The 14,423-nt window shown below is 42.4% G+C and overlaps 1 non-coding gene across 1 annotated transcript; it reads right to left on the bottom strand.

Annotated features, from left to right (window-relative positions):
• Positions 1-9,363: 9,363 nt before the first annotated feature.
• trnal-uaa (transfer RNA leucine (anticodon UAA)) lies at positions 9,364-9,448 on the bottom strand. Its single transcript has one exon. It is a non-coding gene; the product is annotated as a tRNA-Leu (tRNA).
• Between the last annotated feature and the right edge of the window lie 4,975 nt (positions 9,449-14,423).

Below are 14,423 nucleotides of genomic sequence, written 5' to 3'. Positions count from 1 at the left end.
GGCTGCACTGAATACATATAATTGTATTATGTTATTGAAGTATTAAATGCTGAAGCTTGTAATAAACTTAGGATTGCTAATTATTGTTACATGTTTTCGGGTTTTAGTAGTATGCGCAAACTACTAAACCAATATTAAAGGCATTTTAATAAAACGAAGGAGCGCTGATGTTGCTCTGATTCGTAAAACTTTGAATAAATGAGTCTGAGTGATTTTCGTGATTAAATAAAAAGGTTTTAAGGACACACCGCTCGTCCAGTGCTCGAACATAAACCACTAGGAGTTTTAAACATCTCTGTCCTCCTCAACGTCTCCCCTGAGTTAAGAGTGTGCGCAGAGCAAATAATATAATAAAAGAGAACGTGAAAAGTGAAAACGTGACAATAGGAAAAATTGTTCAACCTATATTGAGGCAATGTATTGCCGTTTGGATAGGGTAAATGTAAATAGTAGGGTTCTATTCACAGACATGCAGGGCGACACACACAAACGGCAGGGAAGACAGGACAGCACGCACACACACAGCAATACACTAGTAGCGCTGCGTCTCCCGATTGCAAAAATTGTGCAGTGTAAGCTCGGCTTAACATTAATACCCCACCCCCCGCGCCATAGCGTCCAGTCCCAAGCAGTCCCAAATTGACCCACCGTTACAATATATTTGTAAGCACTGTTGATTCATGCAATTGTCATATTATACTAACATTCTATCTATCTAACGGGGTTGCTCACGTTATGTTAAAATAGATATGCTTGATTAATTATTGCAGTATAATCACTTTTTATTTAATGTTTTTGGTTTTATCACCTTGTTTAAAGCACGTTTATTTTGGCACATTACTGTCTGTATATTTGCACTGATTACACTAACATGTTAATGCTCCCCTGTTCGCAGCCCCCATAAGTGTAAATTGACTGATTTAGCGAAGCTGAGCACCTGGTATAAATATTCCTGATTTCATCCATTCGAGAGATTGATTTGTCCATTGTGAAGTGAACCCGGGCTTGTTTGGAGTGGAGGTTGAACGTTCAGTCAGCAGGAGTAAAGGAATTGGACCCTGATTTGGCGGATGTTAGGAAGATAAATAGGAAAGAAAGAGCCGCCGAATTTAAAGGCGTATCTCCCTGCCTGCGCTTTTGGTCTCCATTCTCTCGTGTGTTTTTAAACTAATATTTAGTATTTTAAAAGGCATTGGGGTTTTAGAGGCGTGCTGGAGACGGGCTGTATTGGTTTTATTGTTGTTTTTTATTTGTGAACCCCGTCTCCGTGCACTGCCCTTTAGTTTTAAATTGTAAAGGTCTCCACACACCGGCGATAAAAAAGTATTTTCGCTGTGACAATACCTTTCACACCAGATATCATGGCAAATTTCGCCCACCTCCCCTATAAAAATATATTAACAAACGTTATTAATATGTGTCAAAACAACAAAACAACCACCACAATTGGTGTGTCTGTATGATACCAAATTAGTTAAAATGTATTCAAATTTGGTTCAGGTTTTTCAGTATAAAAATAGTAAACGTACACACACGCATATCTATGGTTTAATTATGATATACCTATATATATACACACAATAATAAAATCATATTTTTTTGTTTGTTTTACTGTAAAGGTGTAATCACACGCAGATCAACGTAATGTAAAGCATCCTTAGATCCTTAGAAAAAAAAACACACATACTTTTATTGTTAGTCCTGTTATACAGCTAATACAAATGTATACATAATAGCTTTTCAGAATGTTTCCAGTAAAGGTAAATAAATCATACACAGCAGCTATATCCAGTTCCCTGAAAATAGACTACCAGATGTTCTCCCTCATTGCCATGTCTAATTTCTGTGTCCTTTATTGTACAGCTTCGGGTATTTTGATACTGCAAGCAAATGTTTTCTTCACCATTGTTTACTGAAGCCTTCAAGGCACGCAAGGGAAGCTGTTCCTCATTGGTCAGTTCCCTACCTTTGGTAAATAAGTTTGTTTGTTGAAAAAAAAAAATGTATTTTTTGTTTGTTTTATTTTTTCTTTTCTGCCACTGCACTGTTGGAGTGCAGGGGTGTGTGTATTTTATTTTTATTTAAAAAATAAATAAATACATACATTTTGTTTGTGGAACAAAAAAAAAAGAAAAAAAATCATTTTTTGTTTGTTTTAATTTTTGTCTAACTCGGCACTATTGGAGCGCAGGGGTGGGTGTTTTTCATTTATTTATTTTTAAAATAATGTAATAATTAATAAATAAATAAATAAATAAATAAATACAATTTAAAAAAATGAGTGGGCAAGCTCCACAAGCCGCTAAAAAGTGGGCAAAGGGGAGGCTGCAGCCCCTTTCAAAAATATTACCAGGAGGCATGGGGTCAGATGCCTCCTGAAGGACTCCCTCTCAATCGAGGGTTTTGTCAAGGCCATGGCCAAGGTGGTGGGGCCATAGGCCATCATGGCAGCCTCAAAGATGTACGGCAAGGTCGTCTTCTTCCTAAAATCTGAGGCCGCCGCGAACACGGCGATTGAGAGGGGTCTTGCGGTGGCGGGGATTTTCATCCCCATCGAACCGCTCGCGGGCCTGGGCACAAGGGTCGTCCTATCAAACGTCCCACCTTTTTTGAAGGACGACCTGCTCAGGCCCCACTTGCAAGCCCTGGGGGAAATCAAAACACCTATAAACCCCCTCCCCCCTGGGCTGCAAAGATCAGCCAACCGCCACGTACTATCTTTCCGCTGCCAGGTGACCATCCACCTGGCGGGTTGAGAAGTGGCGGAGTTCAAGGGGACCAACTATGTCATTTTTTATTCCTCGGAGGAGGTGCGGTGCTACCACTGCTCCAGCAAGGCGCAAAGCCACCGGCACCGGGCCCCTCCGAGTCCACCTCGCCCCCGGGGCCCTCAAAAAGTACCCGCCCCCCTCCCAATAACATCCGAGGGGGGAAAGGGAGAGAAGACCCCTGAGGTGGCCGAAACCTCTGCGCCTCCCGAAAGCGTGCTGGGAGAGAAGGCAGTGGCCAGGTCCACCGGGGAGGCTAAGCAGGGGGTGACGAAGCCCACCACCGCACCATCTGGCGATGGGTCAGGGGGAGTCCCTGAAAAAGAGAATCCCTGCGAGGCAAAACTAAACACCTCATCCCCAGGGGAGAGGAGCGAGGCGCTACCGGAGGTGAACTCCCCATCGCCCCGGCAAGGCAGGGGACCACCTCCGGGAGCATCAGGAGCAAAAGGCGTGCCTCAGGCTTCCCTCTCCTGTGGCGACGGGGGTTCCGACCCTCGTGCTGCCGTGGAGGGGGATGCGGAAACATCCCCTGAGGCAGACGTAGGCTCTGTGGAGCCCAGGCATATAACGGCCGCCAGAGTGCAGAAGGGAGGGGAAGAACCAGAGAGGGCAGAAGGTGGTGCCCTCGAGGTAAATCCCCTCCCCGACGTGCAACGGGGCCCAGAAACCAGTCCCCGATCCACCACCGAGGGGCCGGTTTCAGTCAAGATCACCGAGGGGGCGCAGGAGGAGTCCCAGAAAGAACAACCGCCTCGGGCTTCCCCCCCTGGTGGCGAGGAGGGCTCTGGCCCTGGTGCAGTCCCTGAGGGGGAAACAGAACCATCGCCTGAGGCGGCCCCGGGCTCCACGGTCACGACGAAGCCTGGTGCGGTGACTGCCGCAGAGGGAGGGGAAGGAACCAAGAGGGTGGATCTCCCTCCTCCGAAGAACAAGGACGGGCCTGAGACCGTGCCTTGGCCCTCGAAAGAGGTACCCAGATCGGGGACGAGACCGTCTGGCTCGGCGGCGTACACTGAGCGCCCGTCTGCACCCCCTAAGTCCAGGGTGCAGACGGTCCCCGTGAGGGTCCCTCCGCCGGTCTCTACTGCTGCGTCCCCTGGGTGTGGGGCGCGTGGAGAATCGCTGAAACTAATGATCAGACGCAACGCTCTCACCCACCAACATGAGTGCATTGTGCTTCTCCATCGCAAGGGGGGCGGTGGAGAACCGGAGAACCGGAGGAGCGGGAGGAGGACTCAGAGTTCACATGCAGCGTGGGCTCGGAAAGTCTGTCCGCCCCTTCTCCGGGCATCCTTGCGGCGGAGCTACTGGAATTTTTGGAGGCCACCATCCACCGCAGGGGCAAGATACAGCTGGCCCTGGACAAATGGGGGGATTTCCAGAGGATCTTAAACTCTGTGAGATCTTTCCTCAGGGCCAGCCACGCCAACAAGACTTTTGTGCACATTTGTGCCCAAAAGCTCCACGACCAGTTGGTGAACTTCGGGAGATCTCAACATCCTGACAGAGGATCATGTATCGCATCGGTACCGTGAACGTTAACAGTTGCAAGGACCATTTCCGCAGGGCCCAGGTAATCTCCTTCTTGAAAAAAGGGGTTTACTCTGTGTGCTTCCTGCAGGAAACCCACTCGACTCCGCAGGCCGAGGCCAACTGGCTGCTCGAGTGGGGGGGGGGAGAATATCGTTCAGCCACCTCACTGAATCATCTTGTGGGGTGGCGACGCTCTTCTCCGGATCCTTTGTTCCCACGGTACTCGATGTGATCAACGTCATGCCGGGCCGTCTGTTACACCACCGGATCCAAGGCGGGGATGCCATCGTTCACCTGGTGAACGAGTACGCTCCTTCCTCGGGTCCGGCGAGGGTCCAGTTTTTTCACCAGATGTCGACCTACTTGAACACCATCAGCGCCGATGAACTTGTGGTTCTCAGGGGGGGATTTTAACTACACCCTCGAGGCCGCGGACCGGGTGGGGTGCGAACCCTACCCGCTGAGTGATCACTCGGCTCTCTCTGGTTGACATCTGGCAGTGGCAACACCCGGACGCCTCGGCCTTCACCTACACCAGGATGAGAGAGGGGCAGGTTTTTCAGTCCCGGATCGACAAGTTCTACATGTCGTGGAACCACGCTCACTGCGTTCGCTCCTCCGACATCATTCGGGGATTTTTGTACGGTCTGGCACGACAGACGATCTCGCTTTCCCATGTGACGTCAGGGTCGGGTCTGTTGAAACTGCTTACCTTCAGGGGTAGGGCTCTGGTGATCAACCAGCTGGTGGCGTCGATGCTCTGGCATCGACTCACCATCCTGATCCCGCCCCCTGAGTTTGTGGCCAGGGTCCAGAGGAAGCTGACAGACTTTTTCTGGGCCGGAAAGCACTGGGTCTCTGCGGGGGTTCTGTGCCTCCCTCTGGCTGAGGGAGGGCAAGGGTTGGTGTGCATCAGGAGCCAGGTGCACACCTTCCGCCTACAGACCCTGCAGAGATACCTGTATGCAGACCCAGCCCCGCAGTGGTGCACGCTGGCGTCCCTCCTCCTGCGCCGGCTGCACGACCTAGGCTATTCTGGATCGACCTCCGGGGAATCCGTCTCCCCGAGCTGCCGGTCTTTTACCAGGATCTGCTCAAGACCCGAAGCATGTTCAACATTGGCCGAGACGCCGTTCCGACCGAAGGTGAAGGACTCCTTCTGGAGCCCCTGCTGCACAACCCCCACCTAGGTGTGCAGGCGTTGGGGTCCCTCTCGGTGCGGAATGCGCTGATCTCAGCCAAGGTGACCAGAGTCTGGGATGTCCTAGATCGCGAACGCTCGGAGTGGCTGACTCTCGAGTCGCTGGTTGCCAGAGCGGCTCGGGGGACCGTCAGAACGGCCAGCCGAGCGATCTGGGATTGAAAAGCAGCTTTGCACCCAGACTCTCGACCCCCCTCCGATCCGCGTCGAGGAGGACCCTGTACGCGATGATGCTCCACAACCTCCACTTCCTTGCACTCGTCTCTTGCCGAGACACCGCTTGGCGGGAGCCCCTCCGACCCCCGGAGGGTGAGAGTCCCCAGTGGGAGGCCCTGTACTCCCCGCTGGTTCCTAGAGGAGCTGGGGACTTGGGATGGAGGGTGCTGCACAGAGCGCTCGCGTCAGGAGAGATCCTGCGTCACTTTACCGACTCGGACGCCGCATGCCCTTTCTGTGGTCAGTCAGAGTCGGTGCTTAACATTTATTTTTCATGCGCCAGGCTGCAGCCGTTCTTCATTCGACTTAAGAACCTCCTGCTGCAGTTCTGGCTGCATTTTTCTCCCACCCTTTTTATTTTCGGGCACCCTGTTCGTGGCTCCACCAGGAAGACCTCCTTGTGAATCTGCTCCTGACTCTTGGTAAACTAGCCATTTACAAGACCAGGAAGCGTAAGATGATCGGGGAGGGTCTCTTTGACTGTGGGGCCATGTTCAGGGCCCTAGCCCGATCCCGGATTAAGTTAGAGCACGCCCACGCGGAGTCTGCTGGCGACATGACATCTTTTGTCGACCAGTCGGCTCTAGGGGGCGTGCTCTGTACCACCTCCCCTTTCGTTTTGAGAATTTAATTTACAGTCTTTTTGTCCAGTGTTTTTGTTAAATTAGTTAAGGTATGTCTTTTTTAGCAGGGTGCTAACTAGAATTTATTTCCAGCTGTCTTTTGACAGCTGGTGTAGTCCCTCAAACGTACCTTAAATAGGACTAATAATAATAATAATAATAATAATAATAATAATTATTATTATTATTATTATTATTATTATTATTATTATCTTGTATATACCTTTTTGGGTTTTATGATATGCACTTCTGATTCAGATTTTTTTTTACTGATCTCTTTTCTGGCATTTGTTGTTTTGTCTTATTTTCCAGTTTCTTCAGGATCCTGATAACTTTGTCCATGTTGTCTGTAATAAAGACATTTCTAACCTTAAAACAAAAATAAATGACCTTATTTTGCTTATAATTATTCACAGTTACTACTAAAATGCGGATAAGCAAGCATTCCTTCTCAACTGGACGATTTTTTTTTTAAACTGCAATAGCCTGAAGAACTATTATTTAAACATACACCGAGTTCAATAAAACCTTATGTAGCATCGTATACACTTACAAATACATAGAGTTACTCACTTCCAATCTCCAGAATTTCAGCTGGGGAGCTTTCATCTTCAAATTTCATGTCTACAACTGTGCCAACTGATACGATGCTACTTGTGAGAATATGGGAAATGTTTTTTTTTTATTACACATTTATGTTTTGGGGTGTTTGAAAAATAATCATATGTAAAAGGGTTAGAAATAACATATTTACCTGTCACACAAAGATGAAACGAAGCTCCTCGGCGATGCCTGTGCTGGAAGTTCCAGTCTTCAGTTGGTACCTGTTCATTCCGCGTGCAGTTATTCTGGTCTCGAGATTTGTATTTTCAAATTTTTTAAATTAGCCTCACCAAATTTACAACAGCTTCAGAAAAAAAAAACATACCGAAGATATACCACAAATGCTGTAATATTGGTACGTATTTATTTATTTACCTACAAACTTTAGTGTTATGTGTCAAATTATCTGCAGCAAAAGCCGCTACATGTATCAGGTCAAACTAGCTGATTCTTTTTACTACAGTTAGCGTTTGCATAAACGCTGTTGCATGTATTTGATACAAATAATATGATTGCGGTTGTACAGGTCGTATTTAAAGCCTATGCCACTACATAAAACACAGTAGAGTAGTATTATTTTTATTTTACATACATATATATATAAACTTTAAATTATTTAGGTATAGTAGTTTAACAAAAATAATTAGCCTCTATGTCTTATACACAACTTTACCTCACCCCTGTTAAACACTTGTAAGCTACATTTAAATTATTTTCTATATTTTAGCTGAACAATGATGGAGTATAAAACATTTCTAAGTGACCAAGGTGGGGCATTAAATCAAAAGGTTCCAACAAGAACAAAAAGATGGAAAGAACAAAATCAAGGTACAACTCACTTAATCAGTACTCCCTACGAACGATTCAGCAATATCACAGTAACTACTGCAGACTTGTGTTATTTTTATTTATATCTGAATTCAGGGACAAAGAAAAGAGAGTACAAATGAGAGTACAAATGACTTAAACCACAGTCAATGGTGGATTCAATTTGTGTAAGTAGCAAAAAATATTCATGTGCATTCATATATAAATTAATTCAAAAGAAATATCACGTATTTTTACTTAACAGTAAATATTGAAATATTTGTATGTTACTGATGGTAATCTGGATTAACATCTTAATTAAGGCTGTTGTTTAAAAGCCTTTATTTTTTGGTGACCACTTAGTTGAGAGGATTGTTTAAAAATGACCCTGTATATTCTAAGATTTTGTGTGCCACAATACTTACACAAGGTTGTAGTAGTTTATATTATGAATACCTTACAAAATATGTTAGCATACTTTATTGTTGTTTGTTTCAGCAAACTACATAGATTTCTCAAAAAAATAATCCTTGTTATATATTTCAGGAGTATGAGCTTCCTACCACAACAACTTTAATAAATGGCAAAGAAAACATGTCTGCCAGAAACCCACCACTGGAAGTAAGTTATTGCATCAACTCTTTATGAAGAGGATGCCATCAAAAGATGAATAAATTAAAGATAAAATGCAAAAGAAAATAACTAAATGAATTAAACTGGTAAACAAAGGCATTACTCTGAAATTAAAAGTAAATAATTAATTCCCATAAGAAGTATGTCACCAGCAAAGAAGTTACATTTTATTAAAGTAAAAAAATGCTATTTTTATCCGATGAATCATAATATAATCTAATTCATGTTTTAAAGGACATAAACAGACATACATATTCTGACAGAGTTTGAATTCAACGGCAATGAATATGAGCATTCAGAGACTAAATACAATATTGCTGTTAAATTTAATAATAACTTAAATAAATTATAATAGACTTAACTTAAAAATAAATTATAGAGCTATTATATGTGATTTAACCTTTCGATCAGCTGCAGACATATCATGGAAGGAACATATAATCATATATATTGCTAAGTGTGAAAATGGAAGACATTCTGTTAAGAATTGAAAACATAAGCAAAACTAAAAACATGTTGATATTTCTAGAGTTACATCCTACTGTTTATTTATGACACCCTTTATTTTTCAGGGTGAACATGCAAGTCCACATGCTGATAAAAGAACTGATTTATCCAGTTGCTAGAATTACAAAATCTGAAAGCTTTCTTTCAATTTTTAGTTTTTATTTTAGACATAAACTGAGTAAAATAGCCCTTGAAGACTTGCTGTCTTTAATTAATTTGCATTAGTAGTAATATTACTATAGCTTATGTCAAAAGTCTGATTTATGATCCTTTTGACCTTTTTTTGACCTTATGTGTATGAATTTATGAATATATAATGAGGGGGCATGGATTTATGAATTTATGAATATATAATGAGGGGGCCGTGGATTTTATATAGGAGCGGGTATGGTATATATATATATATTTTTCACAAGTGCTTATAAACATTAAATATTTATAAATGTAAAAGAGTTTGAAATAAAATAATTACTGTTGGTAGGATTTGAACCCACGCAGACAATTGAGTCAAATGGATCTTAAGTCCATCGCCTTAACCACTCGGCCACAACAGTTTTTCTTAAAACATTAATAAATAAAAAATAAGTATTAAGCTTACCGGGGATTTCAGAGAATCAAGGTGGTATGGTGTTTGAGCAAAAGGTTGAACAGATCGAGACTACGATGGGTTTTTGTTTTTTGTTTTTGTTTTTTAAAAAGGGGCAAGTCTGGGCATGTTTTCAGACCTCATAAAAAGAGGAAAATATTTGTGCAGTTTATTAGAGTGTTACACAAGATGTCTCATACCAGTGTTAGTTGCTGCTCAGAGAAAGTGGATCTTGAGGATCGGCAAATGTCTGAACTTATAAAAGCCTTTAAAAAAATGCACATTAGCCCTTCCTCAGAGGCTAAAGAAACCACGGCCTGCAAAAAAAGTTCAAGAGAGAGTCCAAGCAAGGGGGCCTTTAAGCATCCGTCCCAAGGATCCTCTGTGTACTGTACAAACTCCTCTGTGGACTGAGCTGAAAACAGACCCAAATGAGAGAGAGAGGGGGCGGATGTTTTAGGGTAACTCAGAAAACACCCCTAAGGGCGGCGCATCAATGACCCCCCATTTCATGGGTCTCTGATCGGCCATCTCAAAGGATCCCCAGGGGTCCAGAGGCTTCATCACCCCTCATAGGCTGACACCTGATCTTTGGGAGCCTACTAAAGGAGGCCCCCACGCGTCCTTTTGATTGAAGGAGTCTGACGCCATGTCTTCTGCAAACTTTAGATACTTCTCTGAAAATGCCGTTCTTGAACATAGCGATCTTGAGATGGATTGGACCACTGAAGAAATGACCCAGCTTATAAAAGACTTTGAAAATGTCCCCCCTCCTCAACCCTGCAGAGTCTGACGACGTCGACGGGGCTTTAGGCATCTCTTTTGAAAAAGTATTAAAGATCTCTAGGGGTCTCCTGGCTTCTCTATTGGAAGTGATCATTGACCGTGATATGGTGAAAAATTGCCGCGGTTGCGAAATTGACCACCCGAGCCAGCTGAGACACGGTTGCCTTTATGAAGCGGGCCCCGATTATTTTGATCAACATTTTGAAGAAATACTAGAAAAAATACACATCCCGTGGCTGAAGCTTCTGGTGGCTAAAGCTCTAGCTTGTTTCAATTTCCATTCATCTTTGACAAAACTTCAGAAACTGGTGGAAGATATTTTAACAGAGCTAAGACCAGAACACAGCATTAGACGTAAACTGAGCCATCTACAAGAAACCCTGGATGACAAGACCCGAGACATTGTTAACAAAATAACCAAAGCTTTCTACCATCGCAGTTTTACAAATCCCCAAGCTCCTTTAGCTTATTACGGCGCCTGTGACTTTGAAAATGGGGAACGTCCAGACTCCAGCAAAACTGAGGAAAACCATGGAGGGGCTGTTGTTTGAGTTAATAGCGGAGAAAGTGGCTTGCAAGATACTCTTTCAAAACCAGATCCCCGTAAATGTAAAAATGTTCAACAATTTAAAAAGTGTAACTGATTTAATCCATAAAGATGTTGATGCTCAAGAATGGTTAGAGTTGGTAGATACACATGTAAAACACTGTAGCCCCTTAAATGCATTTTTAATGAATATATTACCTAAAATGTTTGATGAAATAGAAGACTGCAAATGTACACATATCATTGTTTTGTATGCTTATGTGACTGATGTATGTTTTTATAACCTGGCAAGGTTTTTAAGAGATGGAGATATATCAAAAGTTGTGCATAATGTCGTGGATTACTTAGTGATTAATCAAGAATGTTTGTGTAAAAACTTTATATGTCTTCTAAAATGTCCTAATCTTCTTGATAAACTGTGAATAAAACTTTTGAACTTCACACATGTCTCTGAGGTGTTATGATAAACTTTGAATAAAAAACTTTTTGACCTACATATTTGTCGCAGTTGTGTTATGTTGGTTAAAGATGACACATCAGCGTATGAAAAAAATATACTACGATCCCTCAAATCCTGGGGGTTTAGGGGGTTTAGAGACTCTTCAAAGGGCTCTGGGGTCTGAGAGGCCTAAAGTCTCTGAGAGGGTCTTAACTGACTTTTTATCAGAGCAAGACTCCTATACGTTGCATAAGCCCTCTAAAATAAACTTTAAAAGAAACACCGTATTTGTATCTAATATCGATACACAGTGGCAAGCTGATTTAGTGGATATGTCTAGCTTGTCAAAAGAAAATGGAGGTTACAAGTACATGCTAACATGTATAGATATCCAAATATGCCTGGGTAATACCATTGAAAAATAAGTCATCTAAGACGGTGACAGAGGCGTTCAAGAGGATCATCAGCGCTGGTAGGAAACCTAAAAAACTACAAACTGATAAAGGGGCAGAATTTCTAAACAAAGCCTTTCAGCACATGCTAAAAAAACATAATATTCTACACTTTACCACGGGGAATGAACTAAAAGCCTCTATTATTGAGAGATACAACAGGACTCTGAAAACAAAAATGTGGAAATATTTCACCGCTTTTAACACTCACAAGCATATGGATAAACTACAAGAAATGGGTCAGGCTTATAACAACTCCTTTCACTGTAGTATTCAAATGAAACCTTCAGAAGTTATTGAAGATAATTCATTTAAAGTGTTTAAAACTTTATACTCTAAGAAGAAAAGCCCTAAACATATAAAGTTTAAGTTTGCCGTCGGTGACAACGTAAGAATTTCAAAGTTAAGAGCTCCCTTTATAAAAGGCTATGAACAGACGTTTACATCAGAGATTTTTACTATAACAGAATGTATACCAAGATTTCCACCAGTGTATAAACTATGTGATTATGATGGAGAGCCTATAATGGGCACCTTTTATGAACCAGAATTGCAGAAAATAAATGTTCAAGACTGATAGATTGTTTAGGATAGAGAAGATAGTTGCTGAGAAAAAGGAAAATGGCAAAAAGTCATATCTCATAAAATGGGCTGGCTGGCCTGAAAAATTCAACAGTTGGGTCGCGGGGCATCAGGTGGTGGATCTAAAGAGTTAACAAGTCCGGGGTGTATTTAATTACACTTAAAACATTATTCAAAATGTCTCAAGACTCTTTTTATGTGACTCTGCCTAGTAACGCTTCACAGGATGTTTTCCCTAAAAACGCTATATCCAATTTTACTACCAAATTGGTTAAAACAATGAATCTACAGGGAAAATGGGAAGTTTGCTTAGCAGAGATTCAATATCCCCATACCTGGGATAATATAAACCTTAAGGACAGCACTTTTATTACTTATGATATAGAAAAGGCGATAAAACGTGATTATACAATACCAAAAGGATATTATGAGACCCTTCAGGATGTAATAACGACTATGAACGATGTCATGCTCGGAAAAGGACTAGATCAGAAAGGTGACAAGACTACCGATGAACAATATAAAATGATTTGAAATTAGTCTATAAACCTATAAAAGAGACGAATTTATATAAAAAAGTACTACTCCATATATGATTTTTGCCAAAGTACAACTCGGACAAATGTTGGGATTTCGTGAGACTATAAAGGGTGAAACTATTAAACTATTGGGCCCTATTGAGGCTACACTGTATAGCGCACATTTGAGAACCCTCTACCCCGCCGATATCCGAGCGGGTTTTTATACCATGTATGTCTATACAGATATCATTACACATCAAGCCGTTGGAGATAGTTACATGCCTCTTCTAAGGTGTGTCCCTATTAAAGGCAAAAACAACGATATAATCATGGTAGCTTACGACAGACCTCATTACGTACCCCTCAGCAAGACCAACTTCGACACGTTAACCCTTTGCGGTCCATTGTCGGACTGGGTCCGACATTGCAATTATTCCTCACAGGTCCTTTGTCGGACTGGGTCCGACATCATTATAGCAACGCAAAAAACGGGTTTCTAGTCGTTTTTTCTCCGGAAAAAGCCGGGAAAACCATTCAATTGCCGAGTGGGAGCGACAGGAGCCGAGACAAGTCGAAAAAAAAAAAAAAAAAGGCGTATCTCATAAATAGTCATACATGGTATCTGGTATCAGATAACGGGGCGGTCGTAAGTAAACAAGCTGGCTGACTGAATCAGCGCACAGAGAACACGGACATTTGCAGAGCTTTTTTGAGATGTTATAGTAATAAAATAATGACTTGGATCGCATTATTGAGGAGTTTGGTGATAAAACGAGTGATCAGGAGATGATCGATCGGTATGTACGACTATTATTATTATTATTTATTTCTTACATAGGTGAAAGCGATAGCGAACGAAAGGGTGGGGCGGGGCTGGAGATGCCTAGTGAGTGCTTTGTTGATATGCAGGGCCATTTAAACCCGTTTGACTGTGGAAAAAAATACTTTTAAACAGCGCGTCTAAAATTAACTGTGCGTGTGAAAATTAATTAGACCTGATGTGCGATTTTGTTTATTTTCCTAAGACTATCTCAAACTTTTTAGACAACAACGCTAAACAAACAGTGTACAATAATCAGCCTCTACAAGGTCTTATGACCACGACCTGTGGCCATCACTGTGTTTTCTTCTTACATCATCGAGCCAAAGGACTTACTTACCCTGAGGTTATGGCGCTCTACAGCTCTGAAAAATGATCTGATGGTGTCCCAGTTTATACATTGTATGTCTAACCCTAAAAAACAGAACTGTATAAATATATTTTCATGCGTGCAGTGTGTCAAGACTCATCATGATTTTAAAAAATGTTATGAATGTTAATCTTCAAAAAACTTATGACAATGTATAGGCTAAATAAATATTTTTATTTTTGTAAAGACATATACAGACATATATATCAGACATTATTTATACACCAATTGCATGAATATACTCAAGTGTGCCCGAGCTGCCTCTCTCTCCTCTGTCCTAATTCTCCTCAACCTCTCTGCTGCCTTTGACACTGTTGATCACTCTATTCTACTATCATCTCTTGCTGACCTTGGGATCTCTGGCACTGCTCTGGCCTGGTTCTCCTCCTACCTCTCCAACCGCACTTACCAGGTAACCTGGCGTGG

This window comes from Acipenser ruthenus, chromosome 4 (assembly GCF_902713425.1).
Source record: "Acipenser ruthenus chromosome 4, fAciRut3.2 maternal haplotype, whole genome shotgun sequence".
Lineage (NCBI taxonomy): Eukaryota > Metazoa > Chordata > Actinopteri > Acipenseriformes > Acipenseridae > Acipenser > Acipenser ruthenus.
This window is presented reverse-complemented; position numbering and strand designations above follow the sequence as displayed.